Source organism: Apteryx mantelli, chromosome 16, assembly GCF_036417845.1.
Source record: "Apteryx mantelli isolate bAptMan1 chromosome 16, bAptMan1.hap1, whole genome shotgun sequence".
Lineage (NCBI taxonomy): Eukaryota > Metazoa > Chordata > Aves > Apterygiformes > Apterygidae > Apteryx > Apteryx mantelli.
The window spans coordinates 12467207-12493518 of record NC_089993.1 but is presented as its reverse complement, the minus strand read 5'-3'; the positions used below and the strand labels follow the sequence as shown (position 1 = coordinate 12493518).

The window sequence follows — 26312 nt, the reverse complement described above, 5'->3', positions numbered from 1 at the left end:
CGAGAGAGGTGTTGCTGTTCTCCAGGCCAGAGGAAACCTCATGAAGGGAGAGCAGTGTTGGACACTAACACAGAGATGTATGGGGTGTATCTTGAGTCCCAGTCTCAGCACGTTGCTCTAATGCACCCCATGCCCCTTCCTTCCACAAAACAGGCCCTGAGCAAGGGTAGCACGAGCGTGCATGACAACAGCACTATCAGCTTCTGCAGGGAGTGAGGGAGAGGAATGAGCACATCTCTCCCTCTGCGCCCACTAATGCACCACCTACCTGGCTGCAGATGGCAGCCCAGCCAGCGTGGCCGTATCCAGCATAATTATTGCAGCGTGCCAAGCTGATCTACCCCTGGAGCATGATTCTGCCACAGTCTGATAGGTAAAGGCAATGCCAGAGATGACAATTAATCACTGCTGCTGAAGTATTTTAAGCAAAAAAGGGACAATAAATCATTCTCCATTCAGATCTCTCTACACTAGCTATCCTCCATGGAGTGGCAAGGAGAAATACCTAATAGGAGTCCTTTTTTTTACAGCTAGGTTTATCATCTTTTCCCTGTCAAAGTTTGGGGTAGAAGTATGAGGACAAGTTATGTTTTCTCTGCAGTGAGTCATAACAGTTCATCCATAGTCATGCTCACTTATAAAATTCTTTGATTTATGTCAGAGAGATAAAGCCTCAAAGTGGTGGAGATTCTGCCTACAAGTACCTCCCTGGTGCCCCCTTCTACAGCTGCCAGCAGCTCAGCCACCAGTGGGACCTGCAGGACCTGCCTGGAGAGACCCAGGGTTACCTTTCCAAACACAAAGAAACTGCCTGGCTCTGTTCCCAAAACCCCTTTCCAAGCTCTCTGCCAGGCTCCCTCAACAGATAAAATACAACTGTAGTCAACAGCAGTCTTTGTGCAGGAGAGCTCAATCCCCTGTGGAGGTGGGTACCACTGGCCACCAAAGTGCTGCACTTAAAGTTCACCACAAGGACCAGGGCAGCATAAGATGTATTTGCTTTTAGATCCCATTGCAAACTAAAACATCATGGCATTTTCCCCCAAAATAAGTCTTAAGGAGTCAGGAACATCAGTGAAAGGCTTGATCTGTACCACATGTCCAGGAAGTCTCAAAAAAAAACCCTGGCAAGATTCACTCCTCTCTCAGGTTCAGATGGAGAGGAAATGCTGCCGACTCAATGAAGATTTGCCTTTGGAGTCTGGGTTTGATGGTGCTTCACTCTATATTGAAAACATTCATAAACCTAATTGTGAAGGGAAATTGCTTCTCCAGCCCCACTCATGCTCGGGTGCCTCTAAGAAATCAGTCACATGTAATGGCTAGACTGAGGGGCAGCTGGAGAATTTTAATACTTCTTTTATGACAAAAAGTATATAAAAACTTCATATAATGGATTGTCTCCCCTACCTGCCCTTTATAATTTGCTCATCTCAGGTTTATAAGCTTCTAAAAGCACAGACTGTAGCCATGATCCTGTCCTAACACACCAGCGCTTTCTTTCGTGCAGCAGACTGCCAAAAAACCTCTCATTTTCAGAATCAGCACATATGCCTGCATAACCCACAAAATGATGTGGGTCCAGACCTGACCCGAGTCCCTGGGTGCTCCTTTACCGCAGCTCTCAAACACGAGTGTGCACGGCCCTCACAGGCGCTGCTGCGGGTGTTCAGCACCGTGGAGAGACGACCGCAGCCCGGGTTTTGCAGCAGCAGCTGAATGACAGGCATTTACTCATGGCCTTGCAGACAAGACTTTAGGCAAACCATCCCTTACCAAAAGCATTCCCAGTGAAATTGCACAGTGTTTATATCATTCATTATCTTCATGTCACTGCTAACATTTGGGCTTCCATACTTACAAGGTAGCCAGAGTCTAATTGAATTTTCACTAGGAAAAAAATCTTTCCCTATTCCTATATTGAATACATTCAGGTAACTAACTCTTTTCAAAAGATGAAATTGCAAGTCAGCCTTGGAAAAAAAGCAGTTTTGCTCTTTCCCTTCTAGCCTTTATAATGTCTGGTACCAGGTTTTATAGCTTTAATATTTCCATCTCCAGGAACATTTAATTACTAAACGTATTCAACAAAACTCTTCATTTTCATATGTGCAACAAGAGGTTGAACATTTAAAATTTACATTGCACATTTATATTCTAGTAACTTTCTGGAAAGCAAACCAGTATAAATTTTGGTTTAAAAGGCTTTGTTATACCTTCCTTTGTCTAACAAGCAAAGCTCCATGCGTGGCTAGTTTATGCCATATTTGCCTCCTGCCTCTGTGGCAATCATCCTCCTCCCTAGCCTGTCAAACATCCTGCTCAATCAACAAGCCACACATCTAACCCACAACTAGACTAGGACCACAGCACGTTCCCTGCGTCCATTTCTCTGACGCATCACTGGTCCACAAGGAGAAATGCAAATCCCTTCCCTGTTAATCAGTCGCTTACCTCAGTAGGTATTAGATGAGGAAAATCCAGCTACCTTTTGCAGTCTTACAGAAGATACTCTGGTCTTGTCATTAAAGAGTTGATTTGTGTATGTGGAGCTCCAGTGAGCATCTACCAGCCTTACTTTGAGCCACATGTGCCTTTTGTGGCAAGCTGTTAAACCGACTCAAGAATAAACCTCATGGAACATGAGGATACAGTGGTCTCAAACACAGTCCTCACATTACAGGGAAAGTGGGTGGAAAAATTAATTTTGCCGCAGATTCTGGAAAGAGCATACCAACCTCTTGCACGTTGAAGGGCCACCATCCGGACTGAGGGTCCCAAGGAGGCCGTTTCCTGCATCTACAATGCCTTGTCTCTGCAGTCAGCAATACCACAGTCCCATCTACCACCTCATGCTCGTTGCGGAAATTTGTGATCCAGTTCAAACATGCAAGAGTTCAAACATACAAGCTGCTAATTTCCAGTAAACTCTCAGAAAAGCAGTGGATGATCGGAAGAATATCTATTGGTCAAAAATATATCTCAGAAGCAGCTTTTCTGGATCAGCCCTTTAACTCACATGCATTGCCTTTGCCAAGATATCTGGATTTTGCAATTTTGAAACCCAACCTTACTTTCACGTAAATAAATAAGAAGGAACTGAAGGTTGAATTAGTACAAAACCAAACAAAGGACACACTGACATCTGCAGCCACAGTAATGCTTTGTGAACAAAGTTTATAATGAACCACACACGCTATTGTGGTTTAGTTGGCCAGGCTAGTCTCTCAGCAGATATGGAGATTTGCTTGATTTTGGATTGGGACAGATAGTTGCTCTTCATGTATGTGGTTACCTCCCAGGAGCGCTGCCTTGACATTTTATGAATACTCTGCTTTGAGAGCCGAATTGATCTGGAAATTTGCAGCAAGGATTACTGCAAATAGATGAAGCCACATTCAACAACCACTTAAAAGTAAACACATGATTTCCAGAAGAATCTGCTACCCTTTTATCAGGAAGCCATGAAAAATACAGGCCTTACATACAAAGAGAGCTGTGCTAACGTCCGTGATATTTGAGAATGCTGTACCAGCCTGAACGAGGCTCCATCCATGGATCTGGCTCACCTAGGACAACTTTCTGTGACAAAAACATTTGATCCCATAGCTTAACTGCAGAAAAAGTCACACTCTTCAATGATTTAAGGACTCAGGAACAAGGAATCTGCTTATCTTCAAGGAACACGTGCTGACATCCAGGTCAGCAATTTAGGTCACGCTGGCCTTGTTACATTGCTCTCTTCTAAGCTGTAATGAGAAGCCAGCTCCAGAGCACCGGGGCCTTAATACGCAACAAACCAGGTCAATAACAGGAAGAGGCCAAGAGCTTTGTGCTATAATTTTTGCACTAAATACATGTGAAAGATGAATATGAAACACCACAAGAATTTACAAATGGACAGAAGGTTACTGACCACGGAAAGGAACCCAGGACTGTAAAACCCCAGAGACCGGGACACAGTGTACTTTTCAAAGATGGCTGCTAACACGTTGGTAAGAGTTTCTACCATCTTGTAAGGTTTTTCTTTGAGGGATATCAAGTCCTGAGCAAACATAACATTCAAGCACAAAAATAAGGTTTATGATGCTTAATATATTAACACATCTCTATGCTCATAAAGAAAGTCAAGGACACCAATTGCAGTTTTAACAAGTTAATAGGGTAATTATTAGTTCTCACACTTGTTAGAATAGAGTGCTTGATTTTTATTGCACCCCAGATAAAAGCACTGAGAAGACATCTCAGCTCCCTTGGCTCCTACAGCATGCTGTAACCCCCTGCTGCTGCTGCTTCCTTACCAGTGGTAAAGGTGATAAAAATTCCAGGTGGACTATGAAGACCAGTTGCCCTTAGGTGACCATCTGCCAACAAAAGGGAGGTGACTAAGCATCTAATTCCCACCCTTATTTTTGAAAAAAATCCCTGCTTCTGGGTACAATAGAAATTTGCCCAATTGCAGGCACTGATGCTTAACCTTAGTGTAACTATACCAGTGTGAACAACTCGCGTGGAGAAGGAAAGTCACATTCTGCAGTGAGTTTGCCAGGTGTTGGTAACAGGAACTGGAGCAAGTTCTCTGTGGTATTGCTATGTGAGAAATGATAAAGGAAGATCAGCGTGAAGGTGTCAGCCAGGGAATTTAGGTTTCCCATCTTAGGTCTCAGCTCTGCCACAGACTTCTTATGTAATCTTGAGCACATCCCTTAATCTCCCTCTTCCTCAGCTCTGTAAACAGGAACTAATCTCACCTACTGCTTCACAGCAGCCTTTTAGGACATGAACATTTTCTTCACATACTCAAGTATTTCACTTCTGAGAGCTAAGTACCATAGATATGAAAAACAGGCAGGAAATTATGTTGAATTAAGTCTCTTGATCATCAGTGACTTAGCTTCCTGGCTTCTCAGGCATTAAGGAGCTCTAGTGTTGTTACTTATCACTGACATCCCTGATTGTTTTCTCAGTAGATTTCCCTATAAGTTAAAATAATTTGATGAACTACCTACAGAGCAGAGTCTGCTTCCCAATGTGGGAACTTGTTGACTGACTTCTAATGAGATGTAGATATTTGAAAACTGTTTCTGCAGGTGTTTTAACATAGGCACATGCCCACGCTGGAAATTCTTCTTCCAGACAAATTCCAGTCATCTTTTTCATTATACTTCTGTTGCCTGTGTGAAACCACTGCCAGACTATTACTGAGAGATAAATACCTTATGCTATACAAAACCTGCTGTTATTAACTGGATCCTTCCCCCAAAATAAATGTCCTAAAGTCCTATGAAATCAAGTGACAGAGTTGCAGGCTAAGTACTTGGGAGTCATATCAATAGGAGAAGCAGAAGTGAGAGGAGTTAGATCAGCTCAGAAAAAGGATAGTGCAGGGCTTCCCATCGGAGTATGGGACACCACACTCTGGGATCAGCACTGCCTACCTATTGGTCTCCTGCACAAATTTAAGATGTCCATTAGGATTTCTAAGCCCTTTTTACTCCCTGCATGTCCCTTCATCACACTTTGCATACATTTTATCAGAAAGCCATTTTCAATCCCAACAAGAGACATGCTGGCACATCTTGCAGTCCAGCACGAGGTGGGTGATCCATGAACAAGCGTAGGACATCTCAGCTGCCCAGAGCAGCGAACTGGGGGCAGCTGTCAGCCAGCAGCAAGCGTCCAGGCCTGGCGGCTTTTGCGGCTCTCAGGACACAAGCACCCAGGTCATCTCATCACATATAACCCAAAAACAAAAGCACCACCAAGTTTCCACAGCTCAACAAATTACCAGCTGTCATTTGACTATATGCTTGGTCCCAGCCCTCTTCTAACATAACGTCAGCTGTGCTAGCTTACGGCATGAGAGCTTTAAGCTAAAATGTTTTACTCCATGCCTGACAAGCCCGCTGACAGTTGCAACATACATGTATATATATATATTTATATACAAACACACACTAGAAAGTTGTGGTGTCAAGGCCACTGTCAGTGACTGCTACTAAGGCAGTCCAATTTGAAACAGTCGCATTGTAGATTTGATCCTTTCATATGGCTCTTGGAGCTTAGTGATCTAGAGAAAGAGTCCAGATGGTACTTCTGGCAGTATTTTGTTTGCCATGCCCATCCTGAGAACAGTATGCAAGCAGTGAGTTAATAAAACTAGCTGCTAGACATGAAGGGTTAACAGTTCATCTAGAAAGATTAATTTATTCTCAAAACCCATTCTGTTGTCACTTACCAAGGAAAAAAAAGTTAAGTACTGTAAAATGGGCAGCAATAATTGCATTTCCTAAAGGACGTGCCTGGCAGGAGGTCGCTATCTGTTTCATGAAGTACGTGACCATGATACTGTCATTTTGACAGCATCAATGTATGTAGTCATTAATCTTAGAAGTTAAAGACCCATAAATCTGTTAAACCCACTGTCATTGATTAGGAATTACATTACCACAATACACAGAAGCCTTTTAATTTTGTTTTTTCTCCAAAATGAATAAACAGATCTGTTCGGTTTATCTTCTCCTATGCTACAGTGATAAAGGGCAAAGCCATTTCATGGCTATGCATCATTGTTTTGGAACAAAATCATGCCTAGGAAGGTTGGGGGAGGGGGGGGAATGAGGAGGAAAGAGGTTTATGGGGATGTAATTTAGCCTAAACACTTACTATCACTTTTCAAGATTATTAAATGCTTAGACAGAATTCATCAAACCCTGGATCTTGCAAATGTTTATCCATGTGGTTGATTTCAATCCAGTGAATAATCCAGCAGGCCTCCTCACATGAGCAAGACGTGCACATTTATTGTGTTGGATCTTTACTCGCTTGCCAAGTCTTCCTTCTTTTTTAATGTTTGCAGCTATTGAAAATATTCAAGGTTGATAAGTTTCATTATCCAATGAATCAACCTTCCAAGACAATGTCAATAATTACTCCTCATTACAGTAATGACTCAGTAATTTACACAAACATCTAGGAAATTCACTGCTATCTGCTGAATTTTGACATCGGGGTGCTGCTCCAAAACGTATAAACAGATATGAACTTAGGCATACAAATAATTCCATTAAGATCAGAGATCAATATGCTGATAGCTCAACACATGTTTGTGCTCTACAGGAAAGGCCTGACTCCATCTCCACTACAAAACTCCCTTCAGTTTTGGTGTTATCAGATTGCCATTTCATTTTGTTCAAGTATTGAGTGCGTGTGGAGAGAGGGAGAGAAGGAGGGAAGAAAAGCAAGATCTTTTTGGTAATTCACTATAAAATTGGAAACTGCTGTTCTCAACAGATTTAGCCATCTGTTTAGGATATTATTGGAGGAGGCTGCACATAAAAGATCATGTGAGAGTAAGGACTCATTAACAAGTGCTTTCTGGATGATGCTCTTTAAAGAATAGCCAAAGGGTATAAGAATGGGATAGCAAGCACTCACAAGTGTATTCCCACCGCAAAACGAACACCCCAGCTACCCTCTAACAGTTCCAGCACTATGAGAAGAACAGGAATGACAAACTTGTTTGACTCTTCTACCTTCTTCACTGACCTTCCTTTGCAATGCCATCTCCTTCCCTTCTCTTGTTTTAAGCAGCGGGTAGTTAAGCTGCTCGACCAGCTTGTCAGAGTTTGGATACAAGCACTGTATTTGGTAGTAATTAAATATGGCAAATGTTCTCTTAGTAGTTGTTTACAGCTGGAAGATCAAACAGTTTTCTGAGACTTTGATCTTGATGCTTCTTCTAGAAAAATACAGACAAGTTCAATGGACCCTGGTTGCAACTTTGTAGGGATGTTGATTGGATGCAGTTCCCCTTAGCAGAGCTGCTCATCTTCAAGACAGGGAAATGAAGTCAGCTTTCCCTTCTGAATGGGAAGGGACTGCTAATTAAGCTACACAGGAATGGAAATTCAGAATGAGAATCCCCCAAAAGCGATTTAGCAGCAGAAATTAAAGCAATCACCATTCAGTGGCTTGTCTGAGACACCTGCCTGCCAGAAGGCGACTGTTCTCCCCAGCGTCCTGAGAGCTGTTTTGTCCAATACCTGTTCTGAGGCGTCCATTGACGCGAGAAAGGACCAACCACATCATTATCACTACAACTACTACTAAATGCAATAGCAATTTCTTCCCTTTTTTATTTTAAGGGAAAAAAGACATCTTGTATAGGAACTCTTATTGGCACAAATGGGCCTTATGTAAGGATTTCATAACAATTTCATATAGTTACCGCCAGGAAGCTTTTTCTGATTTTCAGCCTAAGTTCTTGCTCTAAGGACACAGTGCTGGTTGTGTAACTTAAATAGTCCCTTAAGACCCAGTTCAGCCCAGATTAAAGCAGCTACGGAAGACTGACAATAGTCAACAATTTAATTTGCCTGAGGGCTAGAAAGTTAGAGAGTAGTACAAGATCCTCTGAACACCTAGTGGTCTTAATAAATATCCCCCTTTGGATTCATTATAGCTGAATCTTGCTTTTCACTGTATTACGCAGACACCAGGAGTCACTTATAAGCTTGCCAGCTCTCAAATTGGCCAGCAAACCAAAGTCAATCCAATTGGAATAGGAATACAAACATTTGCTAGACTGAAGCGGACCATATAAGATCAATAATATAGATCCTTGGAAAAGGGAAAATTACTGTGTCCACAAAAGGAAACAATAAGAAAGTCCCAAATTAATTATTGTCAGGTGTCAGGATCTAGGAAAAAATAAAATAAAACAAGGACTAGTGAAACAGTAGCCAAGGAGTGTGCATGCGCATGTGTGAAGCCAGAAGACAAGGGAAAAAAATATGTATATTTAGTGTTTACATACAGAACATTAACTCACATTCTGCATTTACATAGCTCCTTTCATGGCTGTATCTATGTGTAGAGAGGACATGTACATTTAAAGGGAAAAGGCAAAAACCATAATAAAAGACCGAAAATTAGTTCCTGAAAATACACCTTTCTAAAGAGCACAGAATCAATAATCATGGGGTTTTGAAGAAACACCACCTCCATTTGCCAAGAAACTAATTAAAACGCAAAATACGGGTTTTGATAACCCATTTCCTGAAAAAAAGATACAGAAAACAGGTAACAAAAGCAGCGGCTAATGACTCTTAACCATCTGCTAGCCAGTGCCAGAAACAGGATGCCAACAGATATGGACTTTTGGTGTGATCCAATACAGTAATCCCTACGAAAAGTGGGAGAACAGTAAAAATTGTAGCTGCATGCTGAGACCAGTCACAGACTTCCAGGAAAAGATATATATACGCATATATTCAAGATGATCCCTTAATCGTGGGGACACATGGAGACATTTAAAACCATTGGCTGTTGACCCAGCTATGATTTATAATGCATAGGGTGCTATCACATGAAAAAAATCAAATACTGTGTAGAGTATGACCTTTTCCCAGGAAAACGTATTTATTTAAGATTCCCTGCTCTAGCAAGGACCTTGAACATCAGCAGTACTCCACTTTCTTTCAGTGGTTTAAAATGGCTACTGGGGTTCAAGTTTTAAGTTTGTTAGAAGGCACAAGGAAGCATTCGTGGCTGATGTGTGTATGTGCACACATGCATATATATGTTCTTTCTATAGCCAGACATCTAATTCATGCAACGACAAGAAGTCCTGTGAACAGTCTCTCCCTATTCAGGCACATCTTAGTACCCCCACGTGCCAAATTCAAGTCTTCAAACATGTTCATATCAGAGGACTAATTACAAGCCAGCAGCTCTCAGCTGGCACAGCCTGCACTGCATACAGTACAAGGAAATACAAGGAGCGCACATGCTAGCTGAGACGACAGGATTAATGCATGCCTTCCCCACACCAAATATGATTTCCATGCGCATGGCGCATGATCAGCAACCATTCTGGTAATACCTATTCATCATCACCACAGTGTCAGTGCAGAGACAGGAGCATCTCTCCAAACACTTACTGAAACCGTGCCAACGTCAGCAAGACTGCATATGTTTTGTCTGTAGCCACTGGAGTTCTCAATTTCATTTAAGTAAAGTTCAAGAGTTTTAGCATATTTTAATATAATAACAAAAGGATTCATTGTAGCATAAATTTGCTGCTCTAAAAGACAATATAATAAAAGTTAGAGCTAACGGATGCCTGTGAAATAAAAGTGGGGGCTAGTAAGTTAGTCCACTACGCACAGTCAGCCAGCCACAATGATGGGGCTGCGACAAGACACCAGATCCCTTGCTGACATAATCACAGGAGCTCTATCAAAGCAGCTCTAACACAGCTGATGAAGTCAGCTGAGCATCTGAACCACAACTTGTATCTAGAGACAACTTTCATAAAGGTGGGGAAAAGACTCCTGGTGGAATTAAGAGCTTATGTTATTTTATAGTGACAGAAAAAAGCTATTTTAGAGCAGTGGCCCACATAAAAAGTTGTACTATGTTGCATTACTATGTGCCCATTAGTTCTGATGTGATGTTAATATGGTAAATTGGAAAAATAGGGACTAATCAAGTCCCTGAAAATAGAAGGAAACAAGGCTGGAGCCTTAGATAAGAGGCAAACCAGTACAAGTTACCTGAAACAGAGACCCTGCTCTGGACACACCACAGCAGTAAGTGGAGAAGGTGCATATTTACAACCTCTCATGCTCTCAGCAGAGCAATCGAGCTCCTTCCCAGCTGAATCCTTCTGCTGAGGGCAGCACCAGCCTCTCCTCTGCCAGGGACTGTGCTCCTCTGCCCTGGGCACCTGCACAAGGCTTTGCTCTAAGGCACAGCAGCACGCAGCAAGGAGCGCCTGAGCCCACCCTGACCTGCCCTTAGTTTAGGGAGATTCCTGCTTCTTCACGAGTCACTCGCACATGCTGAGCATGCTAAGCACTTCAGCCTGAGACAAGAGGAGGATGCTTGACACGACAAAATATCTTGCCTTTAATGCTTGCCAAGATGCAAGCAGGATGGGATGTGCTAGGAGAAGCTTGCTAAGTACTGGAGGAGAGCACTAAGGCAAGCAGCTTGTATCTGGGAGTACGACCTGTACATACAGCGGTTACCACTCGGGATAAGTAGTGAGTGACAGGCTCACAGTCCCCAGCTATATCGGATGTAGATGAGGAGCCCCACACAGCTTGGCTGGCTGCATGGAAGTGAACACGCAGAGGCGAGGGAGGGGGTACAGGGCAGTGCTGAGGCAGGTGGGAAGCCAGTGCCCAAATCAAGACTCCTGAACCAGAGTCAGAGCTCCGTCTTGGACTGATCCCGCATCAAGAGGGCAGAGGGATGCAGGTGGCCACCAGCAGCCTGCCAAGAGGCACTACACTGCCCCTTATTAGCAAGGAGGCTGCACTGGCAGGTAGGAGTCATGCAGGCAGCACAGCCAAGTATTTCTCGCCACCTTGGCTGGAGAGGAGGGCCCATTGCTTTGCAGGCCTTCCCACTCACACCAGCACCTGTGGTGGGCAGGAGGTACAGCACAGCTCAGGGCCTCCTACACCCCCGTGCCATCATGTGGAGCAAGAAAAAAGTTCAGCCTTCACCACATTTTTTTTAAAAAGCAAAGATATAAAAGAGAATTCTCTTAGCTGTCTGCTCAAAACAGACATCAGTGGGGTTGAAAAGGTTAAACAATGATCTAAGTGAACTTTTGGCAGAAAAATAGAAAAGGCAGAAGGACACTCCTTTTCTGCTCTGGCGAGCCTCATCCCCAGCGGTTACCCTGGCCAGACAGCACAGAACACCTCTGCCATGGTTCCCAGCAAATTGGACCTGGGCACATTGAGTTTTAATCTGAATATGTATATCGTTTCTCCACTGGAGTCCTCCATGGATTTTACAGCTCTTTGGAGACAGGCTGAAACAGCCTAAGGATTTATGAGCTTCTAGCAGATTTGATGCATTTAATTCCTTCTTCAAACTGGCAAACTGACTTGAGTGAGCATTTGAGGAAATGGGTGCTGTTACAGCTGCATCCTTTTGGATAGGAAGCTATGGGAAAGTCAAGCACACCTGTGTCTGAAAACCAAACAGCGAGGCTGAGTGAGCCAGCCCACATAACAGCCTGCTGGCACTGCAGACTGCCTGATCCCATCCCGCAGCAGCCACGGACGCAGTTCCCTCCCTGCCACCCACCTCTACTCGTGACTACGCCATGCAATCAGGCAAGATCAGTCTCTCACCCTAAGAGATAAACATTTTATGGGCCCTTTCATAGAGAAAGCAATAGCACATTTACAGGCAGCACTTCCTAGCCAACACTGAGCACTCACAGCAGCAGGGACAGCCAGCCCTGCTAGACTGGTTCAACGTACAACAGTAATATTTGGTCATTGTAAAAGTCATACTTTTGTGCTCCATCACATCCCTGCCTGACTGAAGCATTATCCTACTATATGAGTGTTCCTCATGGCAAAAAACAAACCTCTCCCCAACGGAAGTGCAGAAGGAGCTGTATTCTCCAGCAGAGGTTTGCAAGCAGGCAGATTTTTAATTAAGTGGAAAGGGCAGAATCCACAAAATGATTAAACATCTGCCAGGTGCTCACCCACTTGCCTGCTATTCACTGCAGATGGCCAGCTTTTAACCATGACTAGCTCTGAAGATGGGAGAATGGCTTGTCTCTTCAGCTGGCACTTAAAAGACATCACCCAAACACAGCAACATGCTTGTTTTGTCTCTCCTATTTCACAAGATATCCTTATAAGCATCTCATACTTTTAAAACGTTAACTGCAAAATGGACAAAAATGCAGGAACAAGACAGCAGTCTCTAGCTGCAGCACCGGCCCTGCCTGGCTTTGCTGCCAGGTAGCTGTGGATGTGGGCTTGGGCTCACACTAGCAGACCTGCAGCAGCATCTGGTTGTACCCGAGGACCAAAGTTGTCCCTAGACTCATTTAAAAAAAAAAATCTCAGTTCAGGCTAACAGGACTGTCCATGTGCTGAACACCAGTGTATTAAAGTCAGAGCCTGGGCCCTATCTTAGCTTGCTCACAACAGCAGAGGAAGCAGGCAGGGAGGCGCCCTGACACAGCAGGCCCAGCCGTGGCGTAGCCTGGAGCACCACATGCCGCTGCACCAGGGACAAGCACAACCCGCAGGCGTTCAGGCTGCATCCCCTTCACGCACGGCTCGTGCCCCAGACAAATGCAGGCAGCACAAGCTTCAATGGCCTTGCTGCACTGGGCAGCAGAGCCAGCTAGATCTGAGCTATGTCAGGGACTTGCAGGGTCTGCATGATGCTTCTGCGTAATAAGTACTCAGAACATACCCACCCCAGGGCAGCAGACCAGTAGATTTTTTCTCCTGTATTTGTCCAAGTCTGTCTGCCCTGGCCCCAAAATAGCAGGAGGTATCACAGTCCCCTCTGCTGAAGGTCTGTTTGCAGTTAAACAGGACTGTATTAGAGCACTCCCTGTACTGAGTTAGTGCTCGTCACAATATTTGCCTTTAGCACCCTATCGTGTCTTTCACTGCACTGGTTGTGCCTCTCTCCGTCTAGCCATCTCATTACACATTATTCTGTTTAAACACAGGCTGTTAGTTCTTCATGCTGCTCAGGCTGTCTTTGCAGAGACTGCTCCCTGGGGATTTAGGCAGATCATATGAATTGCTTTTGTTTTACATCACTTCTCATTTTTGCATTCAGTATCATGCATTGCTCCACCATCTGCAAAGGCAGAGACTTATTCAGGCCCAGATGCTCTTATTGCACCACCTTTACACCTGTATTTACCACTCTCTTTGCATCAGACAAAATCTTAAGCTCAGGCAAAACAACCCCAGCAGGAGTTCAGAGACAGGGTCTGGGAGAACCACAGTGGAGTGCGACCCTGCTGCATCGATAGATGAGGGCGATTGCGGAGGTATGGGGCCAGCCTGGCTTGCCAGTCTTTGTCAAGGCTGGCACAGTAAACTGCTCGGGTACAGAAGTAGTTTACTGCTTGCATTATTGCCATGGCTCCCCTGCAGAAGTGAGCATCACCAGTGGACAACTGGCTCTACTCAGAAGCAAATTTACCTCAGTTTAAGTACCACATTCCTTAGAAATTTGAAGAGCTGAGAGTTCAGCACCAAGTAATTATTTTAATGTCACACCTTTTAATCATCCAAGGACTACCCTGCACTTGAGTTACCTGAATCTCTCACACGTTCTACAGTTGACATAAAAGCAACATGATTTGCTGTCCAAGCACACTGATACATCACAACTTACCCAGAGGGTTTCGACGAGGGGTGGCAAAGGAGGAAAGCAGTATTTCTGGGTGCAGCTGGGGTTAGTATTTTCCCCTCCCTCCATTCACAAGACACAAGAAAGGCCTGAACTCTGCATCCCTCTGCAGGGTGGCCAGCCTAGGCAGAGAAGACAATGTCTCCCCAGTTTGCGCTCTGTCTCTGAACATTTACTATCCATGAAGGTGACAGATTCATTCGTTCTTCCCCTTCACCAAGCAATGAGATAAGAGCAGTGGTCAGTGTCAAGTGCTCCTGAATAACAAACGCAGTTGGCATTGGGATTGCTGAGGCTGGTAAAGAATTTGTTCACTCAGCAAATGTATTATCAATCAGCACAGGTCAAGCACTGGAAAATACATTTTCTAAGGGGAATGCTTTTACTGTTCAAGCCTTATTATTTCTTCACACACACAGAGATAGCCAGAGGATCCCATCAAGAGTCTTCAAAAGCATAAAAGAGGCTCTTAAGCCTCTTTGCTATTTGCTATTCTTTGTTATTTGCTTTAGAAAGGAAAGAGATAATTAAAGTTTCTCTCCGAGATGCTCTGAGCATCAGGTGAGCTGCAACAGGCATCTTGTTGGAGACACAGGGCTGCTAAGCACCACCATGCACCCTCCCTGGCAGCACCAAGTCTCTCCCCACCATGGAAAAAGCAACAAGTTCAGCTTCTGCCAGACACGGCAGGTCTGTGCTCCTCGCTGACCCTGGGGCAGGGCTGAAGCAGATGCAGGGCAGACAGGCCTGTCCACACTAGCTCAGGAGGTCAAATTGGATCTCAGCTTCCTGCTGGGCTGTCACCAGGAGCAGAGAACCAGCAGACAGTCTAATGTCTGTGCCCAGTCTACCAGGCCTGGAGGCTCTTTCTTCCTTGTTGGCCTATCCCAGAGGCACTCGGAGATGGAAACAAAACAAGTGATGAGCAATGCCGGGGATCCCCTTGCCAGGCTATGCTGTCCCAACCCCTTACACACAGCTAAAGCCTTTGAAGGAAATCTGCTGGGCAGCCAAAGAGTTCTGGAAACAATCGATGTGTTTTACACACTCCCCTAAGCTTGGAAAATATCCCAGTGAGAACACATTGCTGTGAGCCCCAAGTAACACACACATCCCTTGAAAAACCATGGTCACTGGGGATTTCCCCTGTCAGCATGAAACATAGCTCTGCCATTGGTGAGTGACTTCGGCTGGAAGTTGCACCCCAAAACTCTTGCTGAAGAGAGAAGATAGAGCCTATATATTGCAGAGAAGGACACTTGTGGCTTCTGTTATTGGCTTTAATTCAATAAAGTCAGCTCTTTTCAGTAAAGTATTTAGATAGGCACCTAAATACTTTGCCAATTTAGGCCATTCTTAATAATGTGACATACCTAAACATGAATGCACTTTTTTCGAGAGTCTGTCCTAACTCAATATACTTAGGAGATGCTAAGGTGGGGGTCCCGTAGCAGACTTATCTCTCTTGCCCCTCATCCCCCATGTGGCTGTTCTCAAAGCCAACTATTTTAGTGTAAATGTTGCTAAAGCTTAGGACAGAAACAATCAAGTTTAAAAATTCAAATGGAGTTTCAATTTGTCCGTCTTGACTGTGGATGTCAATTTGCCTTAAAAGGAGTCTCAAGAAGTTCTAGACACCCAATAGATAAATTGGGGCATTTACAGTCTCAAGCTGAGCACCCAAAAAGTTGAGACAGAAGGAAGCCTTGAGCACTGCTGCTAAGCAGAGAGCTGATAAAATAGAAGAAATGTATCAAGTTCCCCCAAAACTGAAGAGAATTTAGACAGAGTTCCTTATTTTATAGGAGTGAAATTTTTTAATTAAAATCATTTGCATTACTTCAGCTATACAAAGCATTCACATTATATGCTTAAATTAGTTGGCCTAATCTGATAATTCAGGACTGGATATAACCAATTAGATTTGCTGTATGATATACTAATCTGATCAAGCAGTCTCAAAGGATTTTAGTTGTTACCATTTCAAAAGCATAGGAAGTATTTGAATAATTGATTACATATTTCTTTCAAGCTCAACTTTGTTGATTCATTAAACAAAGATAAAGCAGATGTTTTACAGAGACTTGTGTTATATCTGTATTAATTTCTATTAATCTGTTTTCAAACATCCCACCTTTGACAAGCAGCTCAATTGAAAGCAACTGGTGCTGAAGTAAAAGCTTTATGAAGAGCTGGGGGTTGTTGCTTTCAAAATTCAGGTCCAGAATTCATAGAAATGGTGATTTTCCCCCCGACACCCAACCCCAGGACAGAGTTCTTCTCATTTCTCCCCAATTTCCTGTCTCTAGCCTATCTACCTCTCCGAAGGGTAGTTTTATCACATCCACTCTCAGTTCTGCTAGAAGATATGACAACATTACTTACATCAGAATCTCTAGAAATAGAAACATTAGCTCAAACAAATCTAACACAACCACAAACTAATCTGACACAGACATTTTTCACTCTGCCCACTAAGGCGATTTGCAAGCTGACATTTGCTAGCCCCATTAAATACCAGATGGTAACACCTCCTTCACTGTGATTTTAATTGTTCCCAGGGAGGTGGCTTGCTCATTTGCCTGTGTCTCAAGAGGACATTCTCCATGGATTATTTCTGCTTTGCTCTTGTTCTGTCCAGGAGCGAGCTATTCAGAGCTTTAAATTCCTGTGAACAAACTTTACTGAGTTCATTTGGGAAAGGTCACACATTCGTTACTAGATCCCTTTCTGAGAGCTCAAGGCAAAAAGATAATGTCCCAGGGCTGCAAAATTATGTGCACCATGGTTGGAAGGTCAGAAGCTTCACCTGTATCTGAGCACACATCTAAACCGCATATTACTGCGAAGAGAAACTCAAAACAGCTAAACATCAGGGACCAGACGCAGTTCAACTACAGCAGTACCAAGCAAGGAGGAAGATATCAGTTTACCCTTTGGGAGTGGGGGAAAAATCAACCCTCAGAGCAGTGTCTTGCAGTATCTGGTCTACTCCTGGCTCTTGGCACTGTTCTGAGGGAAGGTTTGAGGAACATGGACCAAAAGAGCTCATCTACAGCAAGTGCTTCTTCCCATTTGGTTTAATTAAATTCCTTCTAATCTTGGCAGAGGAAAGAGACTGCATATTTATTCTCCAGGCAGACCTTTACTAGTCTATGAACTCCAGTTGTCCTCTATCTAGAGCTCTCCTCTGTTAAGTCAGTGCTTTCAAACCACAATGAGGCCAAGTTAGGACACGAGCAGGAAGTTTGCAGGGAAAGGGCAGAAAGCAACAGCCACATTTCAGCGCAATTCCCTCTTCCCCTTCTCTGAACTGGGTGGTGGCACCACAGAGTGGCCCTATGCTCAGAGGTACTGTCTTTTAAGAGAGTTCTGAAATGAAAGCATAATCTCCTCCTTTAGTGAGTAAGGTTACTAACTTTCATAACCTGTACAAGTCTGACCACAAGCTGCAAAACATCCTTACCTGGATTCTTTTTGCAGTTTAAACCAGATGCATAAGGTATTTTTGTTTCACTCTAAATTGTTTTTAACCATTCTTACCTCAAATATGGCTGAGTTTTGGCAATAGACAATTTCTTTCAGTAATGACCATTCTCCAGGTGAATTAGATGATAAAGTTGGAATGATCCCCTACATTTGATACTATTCCATGTTACTCTTTAATTAAGCTTTGAATTAATTTAGCTAGAAAGAAAATTCTGAATGGAAGTTGTATTTTATCTTGATTCCATTTTCAAACCATCTGGAAGTAAATCACACAGATAACTAGTGTCAAAAATACGTGGCTATTACTAATTACAGTATACTGTGCTGTTTTCTACCACCTGCTAGTGGTAACACAACACTACACAAGAATAAAGCTCGATAAGCTTGATGAATAATATTTAGACCATTTTCTTCAACTTGCAAGTGATCCGTGAGCAGATATCCTTCCCCACACCCCTCCCAAAACTAACTTGTTATTTAAAATTAGTCACAATGGTTTTGGTGACTAATTCCTGATCTGGAACTTGTTTATGAGCACTATGCTGCAAGTGTGAGAGATCTGAAATTCAAATCTTTGCTGTGGAGTTTGGATTTGATGCACAGCTCAGAATAGCTGTTTATTCCCTGACTAGATAAGAGCAACACAGAATCACCACCTCAGGATGAATATTTGCACCTGCAAACTCAAAGCTCATTTTCTACCGATTTTTGATGGTTACTCACAGTTTGTTGCATCTTGCTCCTTCACAGACCACTCAAAGGCGGCATGCAGAAAGGGTGCAATACTAAGGAAGTTTGTGGGTAGGAGGACAAAGTAGGAAAGGCAAAGAATTGCCCAAGTTTACTGCCATTTTTGAAGATGCTCCTCCAAAGTCAGAAACACAAATTCAGCTATTCCTAACAATGCTTCCAAACATGTTTGCATCTTCGATGAATGTGATGTGAACCTTCAGGAGCACCTGTGGACAAAAGCAGAGACCTTCTGAAAACAACTGTTCTCAGTGCTGTTCATCTCACACCCCTCTTCCTGCAGTTACATTAACTTTATGCATAAGAATGCCCTCATTAAGAGGAAGCACTAATTGCATAAGGAGTCACATGCATATGTATACTGTTCACTGCATTGGGGCCCAAGCTTCTTTACATATCTCCAGGCTTTTAACCTCCATAACACACGTGGATTTCATTTTGAAGGTGAACGTACTTGGGAGCATAGCATACATAAGCAAGGCATGTTCACATGACAGGGAGCCCACCGAGGTCAAAGAGGAATATTTCTACAATCCCTGAGGCTGTTTGGGCCCAAGCCTGCATTTTGAGAGAGGGGTTAACACACTGTGGGCCAAAAGAGACAGCATCCTCCCCTCCGTAGTAAGCCCCTTCCAGGGCAGCACAGGATGTCTCCCCTTTGCCATCCGCCTCTCAGTTCCACCCTGCCCCGTGCAACAAGAACTTTATTTCTCACCTCTTGAATTTCTAGATTTGATCTTTTTCCTCTTGGGTGATCTTTGTTAACGGCATCTGCTCCCGCTCAGTGAGGCTCCCATGGAAACATTTCAAGACAGCATTGCCAATGGGGCAAAGGCCACCGCAATTGCTGCAGCCAGTCTTTCCGAGTGGCCCCTTGCTAGAAGGGCTGCCTAATTCTGCAGGAGCATTGCTCTGTGTCAGGAAGCAGCCAGAGCAGAGAAGGTGAAGCCAAGGGTGGCCCCAGGCAGGCAGTGCTCTCACCACCCAGGGTGCAGTCCCGCAGAGTCCAAACATGCCAGGCAGAGCTGGGTGCTGGTAACAAGGTCCATTGACAGTCCCAGACAAGGAAAGCAATGAACCCGGTCCAGGGTCTGTCCAGGGAGCCTGGTCAGGAGCAAAAGGAGACAGGGCCAGAGACAAGGCTACAACATGGGTCCAAAGTCCACCCAGGAGACAGGGCCAAAGACATGACCAGAGACAAGCAACAGCATCCGTACAAGGGAATCTGCCCAGGAAACAAGCTCTCTGTAACACAAGGCCATTCTAGGAGGCAGAACAGGGGACAAGCACACCTACAGCAGAGCTCAAGCAAGGCTGAAGGCTGAGCTTAAATGCAGCTGCCGGGCCCATTGGCAGAGGGTGTGGGGAGGCCTCAGGTGAGGCTGGTCAAGGCAATTAAGGCCTCTTGGTGCTCTCAGGGTCCTAACACCCTGCCTCCGGCAATAAAGCAATACTAGCTATACCCTGCCCCCCGACACCTTTCTCCAGATCACTAGCTATAACCCCACCTGTGCATCTCAAAACACTATGCTGCTTTGCAGCTCCCCCCCCCCCCCCAAACTTTAAGCTGTGATGTCTGTATAAGTTTAGGAAGTTCAGAAGAAGCAAGTTATGGCATATGGACCTGCACGTGACAACGAAGCCCCAGTTAAATCCTATCTGCCCAGTATATGCTGGACTTGTGAACAGATCCTGCAGCAGAGGCAGACAAATTGAGAGCAGCGTTTGCACTGTGATGAATCTGGCATTTTATTTTGTGACCCTGTGGATTGTGGCCATCAGATAACCTTCACTTTGTCATGTACTAACATCAGTTAGCCTGACTATGTGTTGACAGAGCTTTGGAGCAGAGCATTTGGAAGTCTAAGCTGCCATTCCTTCTAAGTGTTTTTCCCTTGACAGGACAGACCATAGGCTTTTGCTCATGTGCTTCACATCCATCCTCAGACTGCATTGTAGAACTTGGTCACGACAATGTCAAATGCTACAGAGTTACTTGCAAATTACAGCCACCCATCAGCTTTGGGTACATCTCGCATACTCCCTTTTACTTCTCACGTACGTTCTGAAGGAAGCTTCACAAACACAAGACAAGCACCCACAGGAGAAGAGCTTTCGACCTATTCCTGTGGAGCAGAGAGCAGGCAGAAGAAATAAGTGCTCCGTCTGGGATCAAGAAGCTGAGTATTGAGAGAAAGCACAGCCACGGCAAACTATGCAGGACCATGCCTGCTGATGCTGAGCCTTCGCAGGCAGTGACAATATCTTGCAATCAAAGATTTCTGGAAACTAGCTTGTAGCTAAAGCTGGATTAAAAAAAATTATATTACTGGACAACATTCCCTGGCCTATATTCTGCAGGAGATCTGTAGTGCTCTGAAGAGATGATAAATGAAACCTCTAAGAAAGAGCCTGCACCTTTAATGCAACAACGGGGTGGCTGAACAGTAGAAGCAATAGCTTGCGAAGCAACTATAGCGATCTGCCCCATCAGACTTAACTATACTGTGAATAACAACAGGTTGGACTTGAACACTCCATGTTACATTTCAGTCCAGTTCTCTTATAGAACTTGTCGTTTATAGGGGATGGGACAAGCTGATCATAACAGTCCCTCCAGCTTCACAAATTCATGAATTTTTCATTGTAGGAGTTACTAGAACTGTTACATTCTCCTGGCTACCTGTCATGGGTACTTCAAAGCATGTCCACATGTGCCATAACCAATATTAAACTTAATTCTTAATTAAAACTCCAGAAAAGATTTGAAGGGTTTTTTTGGTCCTACTAATTATGATTAAAGTACTTTTCACAACCTGCTAGTAGCATTTTCTTCATTAATGCAGCAATTTTACTCATTAGTTTTCATCTGCAAGTCAGCCTTGTTCACATCAGCATTTGAGCTTGCATTGTAAAAATAAACAAATGAAAAAGAACAACCAAGCCACCCTTTCCAATGGAAAGTAATCTTGCTGATTCTACTCAGGCAGTTAATTCAGTCATATGGTCCCAATTTACAACTTGTGTGGACTTCTACTCTTATTTCTAGGGAGAAGAAATTCAATTACAAATTTAACTGAATAAGACAGGACCAGACAGTTTGATAGAAGAGTTTTGTCTGATAAAGAGTGTTGGGGGGGAAATACCCTAAAAGATAAGATAGCTTAATGCACCAGTGGTTGATTCAGATTTACTCACATGGCCTGCCTATTTCTTCTCATAGTACATAAAACAGTCATGTAATCATGTGCTTGCAAGTTGCTTGGAAAATAAAAATCCAGAGAGTCTTTTGTCCTGATCTTCCCGGGCTGAAGCGCTGAGGTGTCCAGCTTCGTGGCGGCGCTCCCCAGCCGCAGCCCTGGCTCGTGAGCTCTGTCGGGGCACCTGGTGCCTGCAGCCTGCTGGAGCCCGTCTCAGCGCCGGGGAAGGACCAGGCGACCATGGTCCATTGCATCTGCAACCCATTCTTAAACCCAGCAGAGACAGCTGAGCACAGCTTGGAAAATAAAGCTCCCCTTGAAACGGTGTAGCTAAAAGTTCTCCAGGCTCATCTCATTAAACCCAAAGTGTAGGGGCAGGAAATATACCCTAGATCAATGGAAACTAGCTCAAGAGAAGACATATTGATTTGATGTCCAGGCAAGAGAATGAGGTAACATGGGCTGAGACTTACTGCTATTCCTCTAATGGCCCAGCAGAAATGCAGACAGCACTTGGCTATTTCCTGCGTGATGTTACCAGGAAAGGCAGAACTTCTGCCTGCCTTTGCATGACCTCTTTATCCCCAAATCATAATTCACTGTGTCCTCCTTACCAAGGAAAGTTGTCTTGAATGGAGAATAAAACAAACTCAATTTTTAAAAACATTTTGGAAATAAAACGTTACATCTGGCACAGCTAGGCGCTCTGACAGCATGAGTTTTACTGGCAGCAGCAAGTGCCTGGAATTGAAAGGAGAATAAATGGGAAAGAATAAAACCCCAAAGGTGGAAGGTCTTTGGCACCAGGATTGCAGGCTGTAAATTTGATTCCTCTTGCCTTGCTCACCCCCGAGAGGAAGGAAGCGAGGAACCGGGACTCGGCCGAGGCTGAGGGAGGGGGAACAGGACGCAGAAACCTTCGCCTCTGGAGAAAGGCAGGAATCAGGGCAGCCGCGGAGATTTTATTCCATGCAGCAGTGGGGACGGGAGGGGGGGAGCATTTCTGGTCCCAGCTCCGCCTCACGGTTACACATCTGCCACCAGCACTGCTGCTGCGAAGGGGATACGGGGACCTGCTCGGCACCTTCCCGCGCAGCCCCAGGCGCCCACCGCCTGACCCAGGGGAAGGAGCAGCCAGACATCAGCACCCTTAACTTTGTTTTAAATAAACACCACTTTCGCTTAAAGCATTAGGGAGGGGCTGATTTTTTTATTTCCCTTTCCTGCTTGTTCCCCCGCCACACACACACTTTTTTTTTTTGCTCCATTTTGCTCTCTTTTTATGCTGGTAAGAAACATGCTTTATTGTCTCATTTGCTACCTTCCATTTCTCTGGGAAAACTAAACATTGTGCTGGAATATCTCCCCCATTCTCAGGGCCTGTTTCATACCGTAAAAGCAGTGACACGGCAAAGCACGCCGGGTGCCGCACATCTTGGGCAAAGGCGTCCTCGTGAGGCACATCCGCGTGGAAGGCTCCAGTCTGCCCTATAAATCGCAAACTACTGTAAACGGGCCTGAGCGGGGGCAGGAAAGGGAGGGAGAAGAGACTTATCTGATTTTTTTGTTAGACCTCTGCAGCAGTCGCCCAATGATTATTGACTTGGGGAATTATCGTCAGTACGCAGCTCCGCAGGCGGACCCGCGCAGTGTGGCTGCCCTGCTCGCGCCGGCGCCCGCCGGAGCGCGGGAGGGAAGCCTGCGGGCGCGCCGGTGCCGCGGGCGCCTCCGCCTGCGCCGGGCCTGCGGGAACGGCGGCTGGCTGAAGCAAGCTAGAGGCAGACTGGAGCAGCACCGACTTCAAGAGCAAAGAGAAATTAAGAAGCGGGGCTGGCTTACCAAAAATCCTTCCCCATCCAGAGCCAGCAGGTCCGCGGTACCAGACCATCTCGAGGAGGTGCTGCAACGCGATCCCACCACGGGCTAAGGCCAGCGTGAAGCCCCGAGCCCGCCAGCGCCGGAGGGCAGCCTGGCGCCCCGCCTGCTCTTAGCAGCGCAAGGAGTCACGGAAAGGCAGAAGAATCAGGCCCAAACTTCGTCCGTAGGAAGCATCTTCAGCTCATTCGATTCCTCCCTTCGCGCTGCCCACGTGCTCAGCGTGCGAGCCCTCCGCAGCTCGTCCTCCGCCCGCGGCCCGGCCAGCTAGGCTCTTCCCGCAGAGACGGAGGGGAAGACCACCGCACTGGAGAGCTCCAGCAAGTCTGGGACAGAAGTCACTTCCCAAAGTAGTTGGCTCCGGTTGCCGTGGCAACGAAAGCCCACCTCGCCAGACGGGCGCCGGGGGATTGAACGCGCCGCCGAGAGGCAGGAGAGCAGGGAAGGGAAAGCTGCGGAGAGCAGCACCTGAGCTGGGAGAAGTCACGCAAAGAAGGCGGGTCTTGGACAAAAGAAGTCTCAGCTTATCTCTGCACGAGCCAGCTCCTGCCGCTGGCCCCGAACCATGAGTGTCGGGGAGCGGAGGGAAGGGGGCAGGCAGGAGCCACCGTGCAACAGGAAGCCTTAATGAGGACAGAAGCATTGCTGGGGCCACCAGCTTCGAGGACAACCATACCCTAACCCACAGGACGGCGACCGCTGCGGACGGATCCCTGCAGGCCCACCCACCACCCACCCAGCGCTGCCCCACGCCTTCTGCTTTCCTAGTTCCCGTCTCTCTCCCAGCTGACGAGGGCCCGCTCCTGGCGAGCAGCGCCGCACTGTCGCACCGGGCTGTAAGTTTATATGCAGTTTTCCATGTGCTGGTGAGTTTTGTACAAGGCCATGCTCTTCTCTTGCGTCATGCATGAAACATGTGCAGTACACCACAAATAAAGTTACATATCTGTGTTTTACCCGCACATCATGTACCTTAAACAAACTTCTTACAAAAAATGTTCTGTAGCAGAGACTCCTTAGCTGTGATCACTTGTGATCACGTAAAGACTATGGGAATGGGGTCTCTCCCTCAAAAACACATGGTCAGAGACAACCTTCCAATTAAAACTGTCTTTTTCAAAGTCGTTAGGTCCCTAGAAACACTTCTTAATATAAACCTGGACTTTTCCAGGGCTGTACACACAAAGAGCTTTCAAAAAGCCAAAATAAAAAAAAATCATCAGAACAATTTGTTCTGGGGCAGAATAGCCCTCATGCCATAGGAACATCCAGATTTCATTAGCACAAGTCCCCGTTCACTTAAGAGCAGCACTGACCACCAATCCATAAACCACATCTCCATGCTCTAAAGACAGTAACAAAACTTGTAGAGCTTATAAGCCACAAACATTAAATTGCATATATTGTTTATTTAAAAGCATCATAAGGTGCTCCTTTGTGTGATTAACAACCTGTTCAGTGCCATAATCAAATGAAAAGCCCGGATCTCTGCTGACCCCAAAACACTTAAAACAATCAGTAACAGCTAAATAAGAACTATCCTCCATTTTACTTTCCATTTTAGCTTTCCATATAGCTTCTCTCCCCTACAATGCCCAAGCAAGATGACATAAGTCTTTTCAAGACCTTAAAAGCATTTTCACAGACCTATTTTTGAAGAGTACTAAAGTCACCTTGTTAATTTTGTCTTCTCAGCTTCCTCAGATGACCACTACCAAGAATGACTTCACTTCTGGGAGGGATTTGATGGTTAATGTGAATATCCACACAGCGCAGAAAAGGTTAGTGGAGCAAACAGGAACACATCTCACAACTGAGTCCTGATGCTTTACTACACACAGTATAACATCAGCAAGGACGTATTTGGGGATTTAACTGTTATGCATCAGTAAACACCTGTGTTGATAAGAAAGGCTAAATAAGCAGCACACGTTCAAGGTGATATTGCAAACGTAGCTTTTTAACCTCCTTACCATCTTCCCTAACGGCTAGGGGAATGCTACGTGTCGCTCAGGTTAACAGAGACACTAGCTCACTGCACCTGAGCTAGTTTCAAACTACCCTGAGCTGGAATTATTACAGCACAGCCGGAGCAGCGTGGAGCCCGGCTGGCAAAGCCCACCTGGGAAGCGGGGAAGATACTTGACAGTTACCTTATGCTGGTCTCTGTGCCGCTGCAGTCGTGCTGCTGACAATAAATTGGCTGGCCCAGATAAAGCCCGCTCAGGGAGGACGGCACAAGCTGCACATACGCCTCGGATGACAGCCTCAGCAGGCCCTGTGATGACACCTTTTCTTATTTGCCCTCAGACACTCCATACTGATTCATTTTGTCCAACTACCTTGATGAATGGAGAGTTGACAGGAGACTGTATTAGTTCTGTTTGCTCACTCTCATCTTACCTGCTCCCTCGGGAAAGTTTTGGACCTCCTAACTCTTGCCACCAGCTGCCAAGATAACTAGAGTTATTGTTTATTGCAGTAAAGCACTTTGATTGACACCCTTGTATGAGTGCAGAGCTACTGTCCTGTGGCAGAACTGGAGAAAAGCATATTAGTGCCATTAGTTTTGAGGCAGGCAGAGAAGACCGGGAATGCTATTTCCCCCTTTGGCTTCCCACTTTGCAGTTTTTATTTAATGCACTTTCTTAGGTTTAGCTTTTTTTAAGTAGGCCAGACAGTCACTGGAACTGCTGTTTCTTGATGTGATGTTACATCAGAAGCGGGAAGAACAAACCTGAGCAAAGCTTGCATCTTTATAAAGGGTCCCACCACCATTTTGGGAAGTGC

At 45.1% G+C, this 26312-nt stretch overlaps 2 long non-coding RNA genes across 2 annotated transcripts in view; both read right to left on the bottom strand.

Annotated features, from left to right (window-relative positions):
* LOC106491373 (uncharacterized) overlaps nt 1–26312 on the bottom strand; it is a 125871-nt gene that overhangs the window by 72503 nt on the left and 27056 nt on the right. The window lies entirely within an intron of this gene.
* Nucleotides 17932–19889, bottom strand: LOC136993516 (uncharacterized). Its single transcript, XR_010885856.1, has 3 exons — nt 19163–19889; nt 18421–18656; nt 17932–17953 (listed from the first exon to the last, which is right to left on the bottom strand). It is a non-coding gene; the product is annotated as an uncharacterized lncRNA (long non-coding RNA).